Here is a 15,966-nt window from a genome sequence, read left to right on the forward strand (position 1 = left end):
GGTTAAAAGACAAGAGGTTACCAGTGCGGGCCACTGGTAACCGTGACACAGAGGAGGCCCCAGAAGCAAATCCAAATCTCACCAAACCCCCAAACCCCAGAACGGCGCATGAGGTAAAACGGCTGAGTCAGTACTATCCCCAAGTGTGTTCCCATCTACAACAGCTGCAAGAGAGACAGGGGCATCAGTTACTTAATGCCCAGTGCGGAGGTCAAATGATGTACTCCTGGGAGGAGGATTCCTCAGTCAGTAAAGATAGCCTCATCAGCCTAATCAGTGAAAGGTGCTTTATACAGTGCCAGCTAGATGGACTCCTGGTAAAAGCACTGTGGGACACAGGAGCCCAAGCGAGCCTTTTAAATGAAGAATGGAGAAGGCGCTACCTGCCACATACTTGCCTTAGGTCGCTAAAAGAACTCTTAGGACCAGTGGAACTCCACGGCAAAGATGCCAACCAGACCGAAATCCCTTTCATAGGCTGGGTGGAAGTGACTTTCCAACTGAAGGCCATGAAAACCAGCAACACCACTGAGCTTTTGGTACCTTTTCTCATGACCAGTGATCAGAATGTGGCAGAGGATCCTATCCTAGGTTATAATGTAATAAGTGAGGTCATCACGAAACACAAGTCAGGGACACTGATGCTGGATGCAATTGCCACATCACTTGCCATACCCAATGCCGTGGCGGAAAATGTGATTCATAGAGTAAAGAAAGCACAGAATACAGTGGACCTAAAAGAAGTCAAGGTAGGCTGGCGCCCAGCCATCATCCCTGCAAACCAAATGGTGGGGGTGAGGTGTGGAGTTCGGGTAGAACTGGGAAGAAAGGTCCAGAAAAGACTGTTTGTGCCAAAAGACTCCTCAGAACTCGCGGAAGGCCTAGTTCAAGGTGATACTGTACTTACGATTCCTACTGGTGGGTTTGTTTGAGTGACAGTATCGGTGATGAATACTATGAAACACAAAATTAGACTGGATCCAAAGACTGTGTTAGGTCACATTGAAACCGTTAAAATGGTATATTCAGCCAGTGTGAGACCCATACAGGGGTCTATAGTGAATTCAGTCTCCCCACCAAGGAACAGGCCCAGGGGAAGAAATTGCATGACCCACTTCGGAGTCCTGGGATCCCCCAGTACCCCTGGAACACTTGTGTTCTGAAGATCGAGCGGTAACAAAACAGAGAAGAGTGTCATGCATTCTCCAAAGATGACTCTGATATAGGCTGAATCCCATCGTTGCAGTTGAAAACCAATTTGAAAGACACGACCCCTGTAACCAGAAGTTATATGTCTGTGCCTAAACCATTACACCGTGAAGTGAAAGAGTATTTACAAGACCTAATCAACAGAGGTTGGGTCCAAAAGTAGAAGTCGTCTTATTCCTCTCCTATTGTTTGAGTTAGGAAGAAGGAAGGTACATTGAGACTCTGCTGTGATTACCGGGAACTAAACCAAAAGTCAGTACCTGTTCGGCACAAAATACCAAAGATCCAAGATATGCTGGATAGCCTATCAGGAAGTACCTGGTTCTCTGTCCTCGATCAGGGTAAGGCATACCACCAAGGGTTTGTCGAAGAGTCCCTTGACAGCATTCATCACACAGTGGGGATTATATGAGTGGATCCACATACCGTTTGTTTGGGCTCAGTTCAGCTCCAGCAGAATTCCAGAGGAGCATGGAGACATGCTTAGAAGGATTGAGGGACGATATCTGCCAGCTGTACTTGGATGGCAATGTGGTACACAGCAAAACCTTCCGGGAGCATGTTGAAGACTCTTGTCAAGTGTGTCTGGTCAGCAAGTGAAACAAATCTACGTGTCTGTGCCTCAGGGTCAATACACCTGTGTGCCTGGGAGAAGCTGCAGCACATGGTCTATGGTCACCCTGATTAACGGTTCCCCCAGGATTCCAAAGAATTCATGTAACCTGTCTCACCCCTCTCTGAACCTAGCGGCGTGCATGTAACAGTTACAGTAAATTAAATAATACAGTTTACTTTGGAAAAAACTTGGATAATGTGACAAAAACATACTAGATATCAAACAATACCATCAGAAGGTTAATACAGCATTGTGACTCAGGGGTTGGCACTGTTGCTTTGCAGCGCTGGGGTCCTGGGTTCTAATCCCACCAAGGACAACATCTGCAAGGAGTTTGTATGTTCTCCCCATGTTTGCGTTGGTTCCCTCCGGGTTCTCCGATTCCCTCCCAATCTCCAAAGACATACTAATAGTGAATTTAGATTGTGAGCCCCAATGGGAACAGTCCCAATAATGTCTGTAAATGGAATTAGTGGCTCTATTAAAGTGAGTAAAATGAATAAATAGATTCAAGGCAAAATAAAAATATATATATTTCAAAAGATACATACAAGATGTACAAATGCAAAAAGTTTTGGTAACAAGGTTCTGAAGTATAAATGTGCCTTGTACTCAACCTTCATGATGTTGTACAATGTTACTCTTCAAGTAGGGTTGAGTGAACCCAAACTGTAAAGTTCTGGGTTCGTACCAGACATCTAATGTCCGGTACCAAACTCAGAACACAGACTTTTTACCGGAAGTCTGGTTTACTGTTCGGGTTCGGATGCCAAATAAAGCTTGTTGAAAGGCTGCAGCGCAGCCAACCAACAAGATTTTAGGCTGTGTGCACTTCCAGAGCCCTCACAGCCATGCCAAGTATTTTCATGGCTGTGATTGGCCATCGCACCACGTGACCCGGCATGTATAAAAGTCAGATCATAGGTGCCGCTACCATTCTCCTCTGCTTAGTGCAAGGGACAGGATGCAGCTGGAGTGAGGGACAGTATTAGGTTTTTTTTGGGCACAGTTTTCCAAAAAGCCTCTCTTTGTGTACTCTGCCATTCTGGCTGGTGGATATAGTTTAAATAAAATATGGCGATGGATATCCTGCAGGACAGTGTTCCCAGCCACCACTACTTTTCCAGGTTGCTATCCTTGCCCTGCACACACATGTTGTAGACCAAAACAGGTGTGCTCTGCGCAATGCCAACAGTTGCAAGGACCGCATAACCACTGGTACATGGACCAGTAAGCACGGCCAGGGACTTTACATTTCCCTAACTGCCCACTGGGTAAATTTAGTGGTGGTTGGGATAGATGCAGACGGTGTTCTTGAGCATGTCGTACCATCATCGAGGATTGCTGGATGTTTCTCTGTCCGTTTTGCCTCCTCCTCCTACTCTGCTTCCTCCATCGCATCTTCAACCGGTCACAGTAAGACCTGCACCACCAACTTGCACACAACTAGGGGGAAACAACAGCAGGCATTTCTGAATCTCATCTGTTTGGGGACAAATCCCACACCACGCAGGAGCTGTGGACAGGGATCAAACAGGATAGAGATGAGTGGTTGGTGCCTGCGAACCTCAAACCCGGCCTGGTGGTGTAAAATAATCAGCAAAATCTCATAGCAGCTCTTGGGCGTATGTGCTCAATTTGGTGGTGCAAAGCTTCCAGAAAAATTACCCACACATGTCAGAGCTGCTGCTGAAAGTGCAGGTAGTGTGTGCACGCTTTCAGGGTTCTAACCCTGCTGCTACTCACCTGTCTGCTCTGCAGCTTAACTCTTGCCTTCCCGCTCAACGACTTATATGTGACGTACCAACAAGGTGGAACTCCACCTTGCATATGCTGGAGAGACTGTGCGAGCAGCAGCAGGCAATAGAGGAGTTTCAGCTGCAGCACGCACAGGAGAGTCGCTCTGCAGAACAACACCACTTCACCACCAATGAGTGGGCCTCCATGCGAGATGTGTGTGTCATGTTGCGCTGCTTAAAATACTCCATCAACATGATCAGCGCTGATGACGAGATTGTGAGCGTTACTATAGCACTTCTATGCCTGCTGGAAAAAATACTTCAGGCGATAAAGAATAAGGTGGTGGCACAGGAGAAAAAGGAGCAAGAGGAATATGGAACATTTACAGTGTTGGCTACCTCCTCCTCTGCTTCTTCCACCTACACTGCCATGTTCACCTCCACCTCCTCCACCTACTTCATCTCCTCCTCCACTTGGACCTCTTTCTCTTTGTTCTAGATTGCTATTTTTATTTTTTTTTAATTCTACGTTCTTTTAAGTCAGTTCCCTAAAAACAAAACCAAAAAAAATTCAAAAATAGTGTTGGATACATCCCCCCTTGCCTCTTCTACCTACACCACCATGTCCACCTTCCCCACCTGCTGCACTTGGACCTCCGCCTCCTTGTTCAAGATTATTTTTTTTTATTATTATTATTCTATATTCTTTTAAGTCAGTTCCCCAAAAAAAAATAAATAAAAAGCCCCCCACAAAAAGAGTGTTGGATACCTGGTCCTCTGTCTCTTCCACCTACGCTGCCACGTCCGCCTCAACATCCTCCACCTACTTATCCTTCTCTTCAACTTGGACCTCTGCCTCCTGGTTCTAAATTATTATTATTTTTTTTTTTTTAATGCTTTGTTCTTTTAAGTCAGTTTCGTAAAAAAAACAAATTAAAAAAGCAAAGAAACAAAACAAAACAACCCCCCCGACAACCCCCCCCCCCACTAAAACAGTGTTGGATACCTCCTCCTCTGCCTCTTCCACCTTCACCTCCAAGTCCACCTCCACCTCCTCCTCAACTTGTACCTCTGCCTCCTGGTTCAAGATTATATTTTTTTAATTTTTTTTTATTCTATGTTATTTTAGGTCATTTTCCAATCCCCATTTGTTTGCATGGCAATTGTATTGCTCTTACCCCCATTTTGCTTCCTTTTGCAGTTATGTAACCTTATTATGACTATTTTATAGCCATTTTAAAGCACCTGACTCCTATTGAGTTCAGGTTCCGGGTCAATTCGGATGCTGAACCAAACTTTGAACTCCAGTTCGGACGAACCTGAACATCTATGAGTCTGCTTATCCCTAATCATGAGAATTTGGGGTAGTTCCTGGACATATAATAAGACAGAGGGGATAGGAGCAGAAAGACTATATTTTTCAACAGATTTTGTGTGAAAAGACAGACATTCTTGACAGGCTTGACAGTGTGAGTAATATATAAGTACAGGTATGTGAGCACGATCCATGATGTAGAGTAGATAGTGTGGACCCTGCAGAGGAGCATCGCTTTGTTTGGAGCTGTGCTTTCAAGCATTTGTAAGACATTGTAGGTAGTGTTGAGCGAGCACTAAAATGCTCGAGTACTCGAAGCTCGGCCCGAGCTCGCCGTGATACTCGGGTGCTCGACCCGAGCTCGCCGTGATACTCGGGTGCTCGACCCGAGCAACGAGCCCAATGTTAGTCTATGGGAGACCCGAGCATTTTTGCAGCGGCACCCCCGGCAGTCTGTAGAAAGCCTAAAAAGTGCCAAAAACGATAGTGACAGTGCTCAAATGACATGGTGACAGCATGGGGATCGCCCCAGGAAGCATTTCTGACCCCCAGTTCACTGCTGTCAACAACGTGGTCAGAGGTATTAAGCCACTTTTACGGCACATAATAAAACGTTCAAAAACGAAAGTGAAAGGTTTTTCCTGTGAAATATGTGAAGGAATTTCTTTTCCAGGGTAAAGACTTGTGTATAAGGTAAAATAAATAACCAAAAACAAAAATACTCCTCCACACCTTGGGCTATGTTCACAAGTAGCATTTTTTATGCGTTTTTGCACTTTTGTATTGCTTTCAACCGTGACAAATGCATTCATCGGGAAATGTCATTTTAACATTTTACAGCCTTATCTGGCCATGTGCTGTGTGACACATGCATACAGTGCTGAACAGACATGGGGACAGCATGGGGAAGACCCCTGGAAGTGTAGCACCCTGAGGATTCGGCTGCTACAGGGGTATTGCACCTCAACCCAGAGGTGTGATATTCCACTCCCGGGTAAGGATGGAGTGTGGAACTGAGCTCGGTAGGCTGCATGCACTACACACATCCCATTTCCGGGGAACAGACCAACGGTACTCCCACTTAGAAATGTGCAGGTACGACCGAGTCTGTTCCTGGCTGGAGTGGGAGGGGGGTGGTACATCCCAAGTAGTGTAGGGGCAGATAGGGGGAGCAGCCTGGGTAAAGATAGGAGCTCATTGGGTGCTGGTCACCTGAGCTCACACATAGAGGGTGTATATAAGGTGGGCACCATCAAAGAACAGGGTCAGTCTGCTGTAGAGGAGGAGTGAGTCAGCCTTTTGCAAAGAGTCTGTTGGAGAGCAGAAGAGCAGAGCAGAGAAGCCTGAGCCAGAGTGAGAGAGGAGAAGAAAGAGAGACCCAGAGGGGGAAACAGAAGAGAGGACTCTGAGACCCCAAATCCAATCATCGGGTGAAGAGTCGGCATCAGGGTACCGGAACCCAAGCTGGTGGGGGCAAAAACACACCCCAGCCAGAGACCGGAGGCCGTGGGCAGCGTCTGCCACGGCCACCCACCACATCCACCACAAAGGCATACCACGTGGAGGGTCAGGGAACCCAAGGCCAAGGGTCTCCCAACAGAAGGCCCGAGGGAGCTGGACCTGGGTGGATCAATAGTGGGGACGGCCAGAGAAAGGACAGAAGGAGAGCTCAGGGTCACGCTCCGGACTTGCTTGGGGGTTGGCTGGATCCAGGACCTGGTGGATGCAGCACGGCTCGGGAGGTCACTTGAAGCTGGAGTGACCGGAACATCAGCAGTGAGTAAATACCCTTAACTGCATAACCCGACTCTGTCTTCCTTTAACATCTATGCTGCACCACCACAACCCCCATCCTCTGCACCTGACCCCCTGAGGCTATACCCCACCCGTTGGGGGTTATACCATCAAAAGCTGCACCTACACCATCAGCCTCAGCGGACCCTGCTGCAGCGGCGGCCATAGTGACCGCAATACAACGGGTGGCGTAGTCGACATTAAGAACTTATTAACATCTGTAGGACTGCCACATACAACTGAGTTTGACACCCTGGGCACGGACCGGGTCACAGCCACTCGGAAGACTACAACTCCCATCTGATCCGGCTCCGGATATTCCCCCTAAAGAATATGGCCCAGGGGGCGCGTCAACTTTGGCGTAGTCGGCAGGATTACGTGCCCGCAACAACCGGGTACTGCGTGCCTGAAGAAAAGAACAAGTTTACCTCAAAAAGAAGTCTCCTGCCGGTTCCGGAGGGTCCCCGCCATCGGACCCCATCACCAGTCGATTCCCGCCGGTTGTCCGCCATTAACAGCTTTTTCCCGCCATCTGCGGAGTTTCCCGCCACTGGGAAGCGATTCCCGCCATTTCCAAAGGTTTCCCGCCTTGGAAGAGCGGACGCCATTATGGGCGTGCCAGAGGGTGGCGAGAGGCCACCTCCCATCGTGGGCCAGGACCGAAAATGGCGCCAAAAGTGGAAACCGCCCCCACCAACAGAGACTGTGATGCTAGAGGTGTCTGTCAGCGTGAAAGTACTGCCCCTGGAGCTGACAGTCACCAAGTGGCCCCGGGACCGCCCTCGAGGTGGGAGGAGACGAAAGGAGAGAGAAAAGATGGGTGCCGCCTGGAGGAGTCTAGAGCGAGCGCACCCGGAGGCAAGAAGCCTGGAGAAGAGTATCGGAGGAGCTTACCCGGAGATGGCGAGAAAGCAGAGCAGCACCGGCCCGCTGGCCAGGAGCCTGCTGGAGACGACTGTAGGAGAGCAGAGCAGCACCGACCCGTTGGTCAGGAGCCTGCTGGAAACAACGACCCCACTAGGCCTAGTGGAGGTCCTAGCACAGCTCCCCCGAGACCGGGAGTGTGCACAGACCGCTCTGGAGGGCCTCGCAAGGAGGATGGCCCGGGTGCAGCGAGAGACGTTGGCGGAGTGGAGCCGTGAGATGGCCCAGCAGACTGAGACCTGTCAGCGGAGCACGCCACCCGAGATGAGGAGACATACCGCCTCTGAGGATGGCGCGGGAGGACTGAAGGCCGGAGACGGCGCCGAGAAGGGAGCCGAACGAGTGGAGGCAGGTAAAGGGGACGTCTATACCCCAAACCGGGAAACCGCGTACCTGCCCCAGCTCCCCGTCGCAGAGCCCGAAGTCTATCCTGTCGTGCCCGTCGCTGCAACGTCACCGCCGCAGACTAGGCCTCAAACGGGAGCCGCGACCCCTGTGACGTCACACGCCTCGACCCCGAGCGTGACCAAGCAGGAAGTACCACCAGCCTGGTCGCAAGGCCTAGTACCCCCGGGCGCCGCAATACCAACAGCGCCCCCTACCTCCGCGGAGCCCCCGGCCTGGTCGCAGGGCCAAGTAGCCCAGGGCGCCGCCGTCCTTACGGTGCCCTTCACCTTCCAGATACCCCAGGCCTGGCCGCAAGGCCCGGGCAACCCGGGCGCTAACACCACCGCGCCCATAAGACCAAGAGTGCCGCATCTGGGAGAGGACCTGTACGCCCAACATACGTGCCCGGATGGGCAGCCATTTATATGGCCACCGGAGTTCCACCATCCCCGACTCCGGAGAGAGAGACCCCTGGATGAATCCCTGATCCCGGCTCCAAAACCCGTAAAGAGGATCTCGCCCCCGCTAGCGGAAGCGCAGTTTGAGTGGGACCCCACCGGAGAAGATCTTATGGGGTTCACTCAAGAGACTCGGGCAGCTGCAGCGGAGCGTGCTGAGTGCTGCCGCCAACAGCTCGAGGACTTCGAGAGGGAGCGGAGAGAGAGGCGGGTCCGGGAACAGCAAGCTCAAATAAGGAGCGCGGAGCAGAAGAGCCGGGCCAGGAGAGACCCCCGTGCAGCGCATAGTCCCCGCACCACCGGGACTGTGATAAAGTTTAATCTGCAGCATGGGTGGGGCTTCATCCGAGACCACCACACCCTAGGCGACGTGTTCGTAACCAGGAGAGACGTTGAGTCCCACCTACCGGAGGGACACAGAGGTCGTGACCTTTACATCGGGGACGAGGTCACCTTCACCCGGCACAAGTGTGCCAAAGGACCTTACGCCCTCCATGTGCATCGCCTGACGGAGGAAGAGCTGCGGTGTGAGGAGGAAGAACAAGAGGACCCGGACGGGTCTGAAACTAGAGCCAAAGGTAACCAAAAAGCAAGAGCAGGAGGACGCCGTCGCTAAGGACAGCGAAGCAGAAGCTGTATATAGTTGCCCGTCGGGGCACAGTAAACTGAAACCGTGAACTGAAACCGTAAACTGAAACTGAAACCGTGAAACTGAAACTGAAACCGTAAACTGAAACTGAAACTGTTGTTGTTGCTAATATAGTCCCCGTTGGGACCAGCAAGTGTGAACTGTTACCCGTATTTCCTTTATTCCCACTGACCGAGGACTGAGAGCGGTCATTCCTCCCCAATACCTGGCCGAGGACTGAGAGCGGCCATATCCCTGTATATAGTTGCGCGTCCTAAAGCGCCCCCTACCGGTTTTATAGGAAAACCATTTGTCTAGAGAGACTGTCGCACTTTACCCGGTCACACGTTGCACAGTGACCGGAGGAGGAGCCAGAGGCGACGAGAATGTTTTATATGAAAAGTTTTATGCTAATATATGTTGTTTTATATGTTTTATATGTTTATGCAAAAATTTGTATGTTTTTGGTGTTATGTCTTACAGCCCGAGGACGTGCTGTGATTTACCAGGGGGGAATGTAGCACCCTGAGGATTCGGCTGCTACAGGGGTATTGCACCTCAACCCAGAGGTGTGATATTCCACTCCCGGGTAAGGATGGAGTGTGGAACTGAGCTCGGTAGGCTGCATGCACTACACACATCCCATTTCCGGGGAACAGACCAACGGTACTCCCACTTAGAAATGTGCAGGTACGACCGAGTCTGTTCCTGGCTGGAGTGGGAGGGGGGTGGTACATCCCAAGTAGTGTAGGGGCAGATAGGGGGAGCAGCCTGGGTAAAGATAGGAGCTCATTGGGTGCTGGTCACCTGAGCTCACACATAGAGGGTGTATATAAGGTGGGCACCATCAAAGAACAGGGTCAGTCTGCTGTAGAGGAGGAGTGAGTCAGCCTTTTGCAAAGAGTCTGTTGGAGAGCAGAAGAGCAGAGCAGAGAAGCCTGAGCCAGAGTGAGAGAGGAGAAGAAAGAGAGACCCAGAGGGGGAAACAGAAGAGAGGACTCTGAGACCCCAAATCCAATCATCGGGTGAAGAGTCGGCATCAGGGTACCGGAACCCAAGCTGGTGGGGGCAAAAACACACCCCAGCCAGAGACCGGAGGCCGTGGGCAGCGTCTGCCACGGCCACCCACCACATCCACCACGAAGGCATACCACGTGGAGGGTCAGGGAACCCAAGGCCAAGGGTCTCCCAACAGAAGGCCCGAGGGAGCTGGACCTGGGTGGATCAATAGTGGGGACGGCCAGAGAAAGGACAGAAGGAGAGCTCAGGGTCACGCTCCGGACTTGCTTGGGGGTTGGCTGGATCCAGGACCTGGTGGATGCAGCACGGCTCGGGAGGTCACTTGAAGCTGGAGTGACCGGAACATCAGCAGTGAGTAAATACCCTTAACTGCATAACCCGACTCTGTCTTCCTTTAACATCTATGCTGCACCACCACAACCCCCATCCTCTGCACCTGACCCCCTGAGGCTATACCCCACCCGTTGGGGGTTATACCATCAAAAGCTGCACCTACACCATCAGCCTCAGCGGACCCTGCTGCAGCGGCGGCCATAGTGACCGCAATACAACGGGTGGCGTAGTCGACATTAAGAACTTATTAACATCTGTAGGACTGCCACATACAACTGAGTTTGACACCCTGGGCACAGACCGGGTCACAGCCACTCGGAAGACTACAACTCCCATCTGATCCGGCTCCGGATATTCCCCCTAAAGAATATGGCCCAGGGGGCGCGTCAGAAGCATCTCTGACTCCCAGGTCACTGCCTAAAAGTGTGCCCATCAGAAGTGATCCTTGCCGCATCCGAAGATGCAGACTTGCAACTATCCCCGTGCAAGTCCTTGTCCAAGGGCAGTGTTCAATTGTACCTCCCCCATTCCTTGCAATGCAAGTGCAAATATGCAGCCAACCACCCACCCAACCCCAGGCTGCAATACCATACTGCTAGCTTGCTTGCACTTGAAATTGGGCCTTTTAGGCATGTGGAGGCAGACGCCGGCCACCATGTCATGGCTGCGTCGGCGGCCCTTTTATCCATACCCTGTCCCCAGCCGCCCGGTCGCCGGGTGTCCATGCTCGGTCCCCAGCCGCCTGGGGGTGGCCGGGTGTCCATAAACGGTCCCCAGCTGCCCCGATTTCTCCGCGGAACATCCCCACACACTTTTCCTAGACTGGCCTGCTTTAGGGTAGCATTGGATGAGCCCACCAGAGAACCCGACTCCTCCGGTGGGCCCTGGCTTCTCCATCAGGGGAGTTGTTTGTGCCAAGGTGAGGAGCATGATGATGATAGAAGTAAGCATCTGCTTTGTTTTCATGGAATGCAAGCGTAAGTGTGCAACCTGCCACCCACCCACCCCCAGGCAGCAATACCATACTGCTAGCTTGCTTGCACTTGAAATTGGGCCTTTTAGGCATGTGGAGGCAGACGCCGGCCACCATGTCATGGCTGCGTCGGCGGCCCTTTTATCCATACACAGTCCCCAGCCGCCCGGCGGCCAGGTGTCCACGCTCGGTCCCCAGCTGCCAGGGGGCAGCCGGGTGTCCACACACGGTCCCTAGCCGCCTGGGGGCGGCCGGGTGTCCATAAACGGTCCCCAGCCGCCCCGATTTCTCCGCGGAACATCCCCACACAATTTTCTTAGACTGGCCTGCTTTTGGGCAGCATTGGAGGAGCCCACCAGAGAACCCGACTCCTCCGGTTGGGCCCTGGCTTCTCCATCAGGGGAGTTGAGGGTGCCAAGGTGAGGAGCATGATGAGGAAGATAGAAGTTAACATCTGCTTTGTTTTCAAGGAATGCAAGCGTATGTATGTAGTAGCGGCTAGGCCTGAGGTGGTCAGCGTTTTGGCGCATATCCTACCTCCTCCGAGGATTGCTGGATGTTTTCCTGCTACTATCCAAGTTCTATGACTCCCGTTAAAACAAAGCTTCAGGTGATAAATGATGGATGAGGTAGTGGCAAAGGAGAAAGAGCAGGAGGAACAGGGACCATTCACATCAATATCAGGCCAGTCAACCAGATATGTCTTGTAGGATATGTTTCTGTAACAAAAGGAGTGGTTCGGCTACACAGTTATAGGGCATACAGTGAGTGCAATGCCTACCAAAAATTTTGAGGCACTCCAATGCCCCTTGGAAATGACATGGAGGTCAGAGGGCCTTAACTAAACCTTTCTTTCCATTTATAGCAACTGGGTCTCCTGTGCACTGTTGGCCTAAGCAGTGAATGGAAGGCTTTCCAAAAATTATGAGGAACTGCAATGCCCCTTGAAAGAGACGTGGATTACAGCGTACTAAAAACCTTCTGCCCATTATTTGGGAGTGTGTCTCCCTTAGTTTACACCTTTGCATTGAAAAGCAAAAGCTGACTAAAATTAGGAGGAAATGCAATGCTCGTTGGAAGAGTCGTGGAGATCAGAGGTAAGGTAATTAAAAACAACTTTTCAATGCCCCTTGGAAGAGACGTGGAGGTCACAGGAGCTTAACAAGACGGTTTTAATGCCCCTTGGAAGAGTGGTGGAAGTTACAGTGGAATAAAAAAACAATATCAATGCCCCGTGGAATAGACATTGAAGTCACAGTAGCTTAACAAGATGGTTTTAATGCCCCTTGGAAGAGTGGTGGAAGTTACAGTGGAATAAACTGACAATATCAATGCCCCGTGGAAGAGACGTGGAGGTCACAGTAGCTTAACAAGACGGTTTTAATGCCCCTTGGAAGAGTGGTGGAAGTTACAGTGGATTAAAAAGACAATATCAATGCCCCGTGGAATAGACGTTGAGGTCACAGTAGCTTAACAAGACAGTTTTAATGCCCCTTGGAAGAGACGTGAAGGTCACAGTAACTTAACAAGACGGTTTTAATGCCCCTTGGAAGAGTGGTGGAAGTTACAGTAGAATAAAAAGACAATATCAATGCCCCGTGGAATAGACATTGAGGTCACAGTAGCTTAACAAGACGGTTTTAATGCCCGTTGGAAGAGACGTGGAGGTCACAGTAGCTTAACAAATGGTTTTAATGTCCCTTGGAAGAGTGGTGGAAGTTACAGTGGAATAAAAAGACAATATCAATGCCCCGTGGAATAGACGTTGAGGTCACAGTAGCTTAACAAGACGGTTTTAATGCCCCTTGGAAGAGTGGTGGAAGTTACAGTGGAATAAAAAGACAATATCAATGCCCCGTGGAATAGACGTTGAGGTCACAGTAGCTTAACAAGACGGTTTTAATGCCCGTTGGAAGAGACGTGGAGGTCACAGTAGCTTAACAAATGGTTTTAATGTCCCTTGGAAGAGTGGTGGAAGTTACAGTGGAATAAAAAGACAATATCAATGCCCCGTGGAATAGACGTTGAGGTCACAGTAGCTTAACAAGACGGTTTTAATGCCCCTTGGAAGAGTGGTGGAAGTTACAGTGGAATAAAAAGACAATATCAATGCCCCGTGGAATAGACGTTGAGGTCACAGTAGCTTAACAAGACGGTTTTAATGCCCCTTGGAAGAGACGTGGAGGTCACAGTAGCTTCACAAGAGAGACGTGGAGGTCACAGTAGCTTCACAAGACGTTTTTAATGCCCCTTACAAGAGCCATACAGTACAGCATATTACAAACATTAGTCCCATTATTGGGGAGTGGGTCTCCCATAGTATTTGCTTATGCCTTCCAAGCAAAGGCTTCCAAAAATTAGGACGGAGCAACTTGCAATGCCCCTTACAAGAGCCATGCAGTACAGCATATTACAAACATTAGTCCCATTATTAGGGTGTGGGTCTCCCATAGTATTTGCTTATGCCTTCCAAGCAAAAGCTTCCAAAAATTAGGATGGAGCAACTTGCAATTCCTCTTACAAGAGCCATGCAGTACAGCATATTACAAACATAAGTCCCATTATTGGGGAGTGGTTCTCCCATAGTATTTTCTTATGCCTTCCAAGCAAAAGCTTCCAAAAATTAGGACGGAGCAACTTGCAATGCCTCTTACAAGAGCCATGCAGTACAGCATATTACAAACATAAGTCCCATTATTGGGGAGTGGGTCTCCCATAGTATTTGCTTATGCCTTCCAAGCAAAAGCTTCCAAAAATTAGGACGGAGCAACTTGCAATGCCTCTTACAAGAGCAATGCAGTACAGCATATTACAAACATTAGTCCCATTATTGGGGAGTTGGTCTCCCATAATATTTTTTTATGCCTTCCAAGCAAAAGCTTCCAAAAATTTTGAGGAAATGCAATGTCCGTTCGAAGAGTCGTGGAGGTTCCAGTAGCTTAACAAGACGGTTTTAATGCCCCTTACAAGAGACGTGGAGGTCAGAGTGGTGTAACAAGAAGCTTTTAATGCCCCTCAGAAGAGACGTGGAGGTCAGAGTGGTATAACAATACGCTTTTAATGCCCCTCAGAAGAGATGTGGAGGTCAGAGTGTTATTACAAGACGCTTTTAGTGCCCCTCAGAAGAGACGTGGAGGTCAGAGTGGTATAACAAGATGCTTTTAATGCCCCTTACAAGAGACGTGGAGGTCAGAGTGGTATAACAAGACACTTTTAATGCCCCTTACAAGAGACGTGGAGGTCAGAGTGGTATAACAAGATGCTTTTAATGCCCCTCAGAAGAGATGTGGAGGTCAGAGTGTTATTACAAGACGCTTTTAATGCCCCTCAGAAGAGATGTGGAGGTCAGAGTGGTATAACAAGACGCTTTTAATGCCGCTTACAAGAGACGTGGAGGTCAGAGTGGTATAACAAGACGCTTTTAATGCCCCTTACAAGAGACGTGGAGGTCAGAGTGGTATAACAAGACGCTTTAATGCCCCTTACAAGAGACGTTGAGGTCAGAGTGGTATAACAAGATGCTTTTAATGCCCCTTACAAGAGACGTGGAGGTCAGAGTGGTATAACAGATGCTTTTAATGCCCCTCAGAAGAGACGTGGAAGTCAGAGTGGTATAACAAGACGCTTTTAAAGCCCCTTACAAGAGACGTGGAGGTCAGAGTGGTATAACAAGACGCTTTTAATGCCCCTAACATGAGACGTGGAGGTCAGAGTGGTATAGCAAGACGCTTTTAATGCCCCTTACAAGAGACATGGAGGTCAGAGTGGTGTAACAAGATGCTTTTAATGCCCATTACAAGAGACGTGGAGGTCAGAGTGGTATAACAAGATGCTTTTAATGCCTCTTACAAGAGACGTGGAGGTCAGAGTGGTATAGCAAGACACTTTTAATGCCCCTTACAAGAGACGTGGAGGTCAGAGTGGTATAACAAGATGCTTTTAATGCCCCTCGGAAGAGACATGGAGGTCAAAGTGGTATAACAAGACGATTTTAATGCCCCTTGGAAGAGCCATACAGTACAGTATCTTAAAAATATTATTCCCATTATTGGGGAGTGGGTCTCCCACAGTCTTTGCTTATGCCTTCCAAGCAAAAGCTGACAAAAATCAGGATGGAGGAACATTCAATAATGGCAACACGGACCACAGTCACCCTGGTGGTATAGTGGTGGTGAAGGCTGAGGATAAGGAGAAGAACATAAAACAGCCAAAATGAGGACGCGTATACCCATGTGTGGGTGTGAAGCGGTGCATGTGAATACACCTCCCGAAATAACACAGTGGATTTGACTTAATGTTACTCTGCTGTCATTTGGTGGTGATGAGAAGTCTGGCCCAATCCAGCCCTTGTTCATTTTGATAAGGGTCAGCTTGTCAGCATTGTCAGTTGACAGGCGAGTGCACTTATCAGTTATAATTCCCCCAGCAGCACTAAAAACACGCTCCGATAACACGCTAGCGGCAGGGCAGGCCAGGACCTCCAAGGCGTACACAGCACGTTCATTCCAAGTGTCCAGCTTGGATACCCAATAATTAAAAGGCACAGAGGAATCACGGAGGACGCTGGTAC

The sequence above is a fragment of the Phyllobates terribilis genome, unplaced genomic scaffold, assembly GCF_046119375.1.
Source record: "Phyllobates terribilis strain yellow unplaced genomic scaffold, ASM4611937v1 Scaffold_12__6_contigs__length_324123572, whole genome shotgun sequence".
In the NCBI taxonomy this organism is placed as follows: Eukaryota; Metazoa; Chordata; class Amphibia; order Anura; family Dendrobatidae; genus Phyllobates; species Phyllobates terribilis.